Genomic DNA, 6,569 nt, shown 5'->3' with positions numbered 1-6,569 from the left:
CTCGGGAGGGCTTACCAGAGATATACCCACAAAACCTGTACTCCAGACCTTAACTATCTACGCAGAACCTTGGAAGGAACTAAAGAATCTCCTTGGTTGGCATACTTATTGACTACAGGAAGAAGTACCCTGATGCGAAATTCCAATTGTTGTACACGACTTTGCACTCAAGCATACTAAAATTCATATAAAGTGACAGAGCTCTACTCAGATAGTTGCACTATGGACATCATATTCGGAGTCAAAACTAATCACATGGATAGATAAAGAAGATGGATATAGAAAAACATATATGGTTTTGATGTTTACTAAGTGAACGGCGTTTCCCATATCTGTCTGAAGGCCTCCGCCAAAATGAACCTATCCTAATGGATTGAGATACTAGTCTGACTAATATCAACACACTGGCATATACAAGGGTACCAGTGGTCGATAACCTAACTCTAGATCAACACAACTGACATATACAAGGGTACCAGTGGTCGACTTTATTGAATTTATTCCTTTTGGTCAAATGGTCTGGTCTCAATTTCTTTTCTTTTCTTTTCTTTCTTTCTCTTTTTTTTTATCTCAATCACTCTAATTCATCCTAGCATTGGTAACAACTTGAATCGTGGGCCCCACCTATCACTTAGAGAAACATGGTTTAAAAACAAAATAAAATAAAATAAAAATAGAAGTGAAAAGGACTCAACGATATATGGTGAAACTATCATGTTATTTCTAACACCTGAGCTCTGTGCTTTCATGAATAGACTCTTTAGATGTTTCCATCTATTCAGATTGGTTCCTCAACTCCTACAACCAAAATGCTTCCATCCACTTAGATTGGTTAGTGCCATCCTAAATACGCATAAATTTCTAGGCTCTGGAGTTTATTTATTGCAAAAAGGTGACAAAAAGTGTTTCTTCCCCACCCCCAAACTTAAATCTAACATTGTCCTAAATGTTCTAAAGATGAAATTAAAAGCATGAACAAGTAGAAACTATTACCACTGGAAGGAAAAGAAATAAGGAAGGATATTACCGTATCACATGAACGCGGGATCCTCCCAGTAAATGCTAAATTTATAGTCATTAGCTAGACATCAAATACCTCTAAAAGAATTGTCACCTTCCAAAGTCGTATACCAATAGTCGAAACAATTGTGGGTCACTAAGACCAAATAGAACTGCCACGAATAGGAGACAAATGCTCAAGATCAGAAAAATAAGCAGATAAAGCACAACCTGATCTAAAGTTTCTCGCAAGACAACTGGATTTATCTGAGGTGCCCACTTGGGCTTCATATGAGTGTCTCGGCAAACAGATTCATCCGAAAAACGGGTCTCTAACATATGGATTTTCTCCTGGACATTATCAGGCGGATCAGGTTGTGGAGTCTGAATAGACTCAAGCGATACCTCAGATGCACTAGGCTTGAGTCCCAATTTAGGGACTTCTACTGGGGATAATTGACAATCTCTACCCCCAAATTTAGGGTAATCACTATTCTCCGTAAGACCTTTAACTATGGCTTGAATTTCCGGATCCGGAGAGTATTTAAAATACTCTAGAGCTTCTTCTAGTTCACGACCCCCAAACTTAGAGTTTTGGGTGCCTCTAGATAAACTAGTTACAATATTCCTAATTTCTAGACCATCCGGTTCCTGAAAAAAGGTCAATTGCTTTCTCTGAGTTATAATCAGGTGGTTCATCCTCTAAACTCTTTTGAGGTATACTAGCTATAGGGCTTATATGTTTCATATCCTCTATGGTCATCCCTAGAGTTTCCTTATTGTGTTGAAGCACGGTTACTGGCCTAATCTCATGATCACTATCCAAATCGGAAGTTATAGGCAAAATCTCAGATGGGCCTACAAATGCATAATTGGGGTCCAACTTAGGAGGATCTTTAGGCTCTTCGAAATAAGGGCTTAAGGTAGATTCGGTAGCTAGTAATGGTTCAAACCTATATTTCCATCTATCAGTATCTAACATAGGAATAGAATCCAACAGAGCGTTTACTTGTTCAATGTTGCTATCATCGTCAAAATCCATGCTAAAACGGGCTAGACAACTCTCTAATGGATCTTCCGATTCGGTGTTTGGTACAGACTTCGGAAGTAAGGTTCCTATCATGTTGACCTCTTCAATGCACGTGTCATCTAGCTCAGAATGTAGCTTATTGACATTAAAAATATTCAACTCAATAGTCATATTACCAAAAGATAGATTCATAATACCATTTGGACAGTTTATGATCGAATTAGACGTGGCTAAAAACGGGCGACCTAAAATCACTGGTATTTGGTTCTCTGGGTCAGGGACAGGTTGGGTATCTAGGATAATAAAATCCACTGGATAAATAAACTTGTCAACCTCTATGAGAACATCCTCGATTACACCACGATGAACTTTAACGGACCTATCAGCTAACTGGAGTGTTATCTGGGTAGGTTTCATCTCACCAAGTCCTAGCATAAGGTACACATGGTATGGCATTAAGTTCACACTGGCTCCTAAGTCAAGCAACGCTTTATCAACACGGTACTTACCTATTGTACAAGCAATGGTAGGGGACCCTGGGTATTTATACTTAGGAGTAGTGGTATTCTGAATAATAGAACTCACATGACTAGCTATGAAGGCTTTCTTCTGTACATTGAGCTTACGCTTTCGCGTACACAAGTCCTTAAGGAACTTGGCGTAAGAGGGAATCTGCCTAATTGCATCTAATAATGGAAGGTTGATATTAACCTGCTTAAAAACCTCCAATATATCATTAAAGTTGGACTCCCTCTTAGTCGGAACTAGCAGCTGGGGAAACGGGGCTCTAGGAACAAAGTCGGGCTCATCAGGACCCTCATTGGTCTCTTTGGAGACTCTATCAGTCTCTTCATTATCTGGCTCAGACGGGTGAACTATAGCATGTTCACTATAAGGCATGGCAACCTTGTTGTCGACTTTCTTTCCACTCCTTAGGGTTGTGACAACATTCACATGATTGTACGATTTCTCTCCTTTGGGGTTACGATCAGTATGACTAGGGAACCTTCCATTTTCTCTCTCACTTATAAACTTAGCTATTTGTCCTACTTGAAGTTCTAATTTGGCAAGACTCTGGGAATTATTCTTCAACTCTTGCCTAGTTTCTTGTTGAAAGATAAGGTGGTTTTTTGATAGCATGTCATGGTTATTTGCTAACATAGTGAGAGTTTCTTCTAAGGTACAGATCTTTTTCTCAGAAGTGTTCTGAAACTGGGTTTGACCTGAAGAGTGCTTAAAAGCAAAACCTGGGGAATGCTGAGAATTGCTAGACTGGCCTTGACTCTGTCCCTTAGACCAAGAGAAATTAGGATGGTTTTTCTAACCAGGGTTGTAGGTTTCTGAGTATGGGTAAAACTTCTGACGGTTCTCAAACCTAGCGTTGTTATAGACAGCATGGGCTTGTTCTTCACTAACCTGACCTTCCCAAAATGAATTATCGGGCTCTATTCCACAACTAGATACTTGAGAGGCTCTATTAGGTTCAACAAGGGACCTATTTTTAGACTGACCCATTTCCAAAGCTTCTAACCTTCTGGACAAAGCAGCAAACTTAGCATCTGACGCAAAACTCGTATCTACCATATTGGTGCTACTTCTATTGACCAAGAGTCTTTTAGGGGGTTCAACACAAGATTCCCACTGTTGGGATTTTTCAGCGATAACTCCTAAGAAGGTAAAAGCATCATCAGCATTTTTACTAGTGAACTCACCAGCGCACATAGACTCAACCATGACTTTGGTCGAATAGTCCAAACCATTATAAATAATCTCTGCAAGTTTCATCTTATCAAATCCATGGTGAGGACACTGGGATAGAAGATCATTGAATCTCTCTAAAAATCTATAAAGAGACTCTCCCTCTTGTTGCATACTAGTACTAATGTTCTGCCTAACAGCTGCAGTTTTATGCTTAGGGTAGAACTTCATATAGAATGCAGCGATAAGTTCCTGCCATGTTTCTATGGATTCAGATGGTAGGTTGTTCAGCCAGGTCTTGGCTTTATCTCTCAAGGAAAAGGGAAACATCTTAAGTTTCAAGACTTCATCAGTAAGTCTCTTATTCTAATTGTCCCACAAATTTCCTCAAAGTCCCTAATATGAAAATAAGGGTTCTCATCATCTTTTCCTAAGTATATAGGGATCATCTGAAGAATACTAGGTTTTATCTCAAAATTAGCCGTAGTGGCTGACAATTTAATGCACGAAGCTCGGTTGGTCCTAGTTGGGAACATGTAATCTTTCAAAGTTGCCATCGCTGGAACAACAGAAGTACTAGGGGTACTTTCCTCACAAAGAGACAGATTCTCAAAACTGAAGTTTCCAAAAACAGGGCTCTCAAAAGAACAATCTTCGAGCTCCCTGCTTATATCAGAATAACTACTAGGTTTTTCGCTAATCAATCGACCTAGAGTATCTCTTTTCCAAGCCCTATTAACAAAATCGGGCATACACTAAAAAAATCAAAAAGAAATAAAAATCCTAACAGGAAGGTTCTAGCAATCACACAGCAGGCTGACTCGACTCTACCACAGCAAACCTAGAGATTTCTAGCAAACAACAAGCATGATGGCTCCACTTAGATTGTTTCTAGACCAGCTTCTATATCTCGAAAGGGAATTCGTTACAATTTAAGCAAACCCCTCTGGAATCAATCCGAGTCAAGGTAAGTTGAATCGAGGCGAGGGAAGCTTAGTGGAGCTTTGATACCCAATGCCTCACCGCAGTACAAGGCGGCGCAGTCACGCATTCAACTCACAGAAACCGTCATGAACTTCGAAGTATGCTAAAAGAATAACCAATATCCTTCGAAAAATTTTTCCTAACAAGCTCGATACCCTATAGGTCTCTTTCTAATCATATTTTAAAGCTTGGGTTCGCGTTAGGTTTTGTTCTCCTAAAGCGGGCAAGAAGGGAGCAGTGATGAAATCCGAACCCTTATCTTGTTTAGGCCAGGCCTTGCCATTTACTAGGAAAATAAAGACAGTCTGGTTCGTCCTCAAACAATTAGCACCTTAAGGAGTACAGTAACTCGCTTGCAGGGGAATTGCGAGTGTTTCGATTGGACTTACCTCCCGTACCAGACGGGGGATGAACCGTTGTCGTCGACTCGGGCCACGACTCCTATGCCGTGTGCGAACCCGAGGGGCCGAGGTGATATTGTAATCACCGTCCTTCCCTGCACACAGTTTGTATTTAAGGGTACCCTTCCGTAGGGTATAAAAAATAAAAATAAAATGTCCAAAGTTCACAGTCCAAAGTCCAAAAATAAAGTACAAAATAAAAAGAAAATTACAAAATATTTCCTAATAAAATTCTAAAAAAATAATAATAATAAAAAAAAAAATCCTAAAATAAATAAATAATATTTGTCTCTTTTCTTCTCTTTTAGCTTTAAGCTTTGATTCCAAGTCTTTAGTATCAAACTTCAAACCTGTAACAAAAACACACCCAAAGAAACGTAAAAAGGAACAAATGAAAATAACAAAAAATAAATCTAAAATGCTACCTAAACACAAATCCCTGGCAGCGGCGCCAAAAATTTGATGGATTCCAAATGGTGATTGTAGTTGTGGTAAAAAATGGGTCTTTTCAGACTTGTGAAGAAAATAGTTTTTAGATTTAAATTTAAACAGGCAAATAAATTTGTTTGAAAACTTTAGGGAAAAACACCAAGACTTGGATTCCACCATTGACCCATTATTTGATAAATTCTAATAATTAATATTCATGCAATTTTTCTTTTAGAGTGATTCTAATATTATGCCTTTTGTAGATTTTTGAAGTAATAAATGTAAACACCAAGCATGAAACATCAACAGTCTTAAACTAAGCATGCTCCATCAAAATGAATCACAATTATTCAATAAAAATCAATTTTCCAATAAAAATTCCATGCAAATAATCATGTAATAATATTGCAAATAAATAATAAAGTTAGAATTATACCATAAATAAGGACCAATGACTTCCTCCGTCGCCTTGGCTAAGGGGTTTAGCTCCTCATATCAAAAACTTGCTCAAAATTGCTTAATAGGTGTTTTTATTGATGAATATGGTGATAAAGAGAAGTTTGCAACGCTGTATAGTCGTTACAGCGTTACTGTTACAAAGATGAGTAATGTCGTTTATAAACGATACATATCTAGCGCTGTTGAACTACGACACATTGTTTCTGCGTTAAATACTATTCAAGAACGACGGACTTTGAGAGTCCGTTCTTCGTGTTCTTGAAGGTCTTCAATGGTGGACACAGCAGCAGCAACAAATCTCGTAACTCCTTCTTCTCGACTTTCCTCAACTCCCAATTCTTTCCTAAGGGTTTCTAACCCTTCTTATGACTCGACCCAACCTTTTTATAACTCAACAGGGTCATCAAATCCCGATGAAATCTCCTCTTTTTCTTCTCTGCGATTGAAACGATAATCAGTTCTGTTTAGTATTTTCACGTGTTGTTAGCTATATAATAGCTACCAAACTCTTCCCTAGACTTGAATAGGACCATGTACATGTTAATTCAGCGTCAAAGTCCTCCAGAAAT

The sequence above is a fragment of the Papaver somniferum genome, unplaced genomic scaffold, assembly GCF_003573695.1.
Source record: "Papaver somniferum cultivar HN1 unplaced genomic scaffold, ASM357369v1 unplaced-scaffold_21, whole genome shotgun sequence".
Classification (NCBI taxonomy): domain Eukaryota; kingdom Viridiplantae; phylum Streptophyta; class Magnoliopsida; order Ranunculales; family Papaveraceae; genus Papaver; species Papaver somniferum.
The sequence above is the reverse complement of the archived record's forward strand: the minus strand, read 5'-3'. Positions refer to the sequence as shown.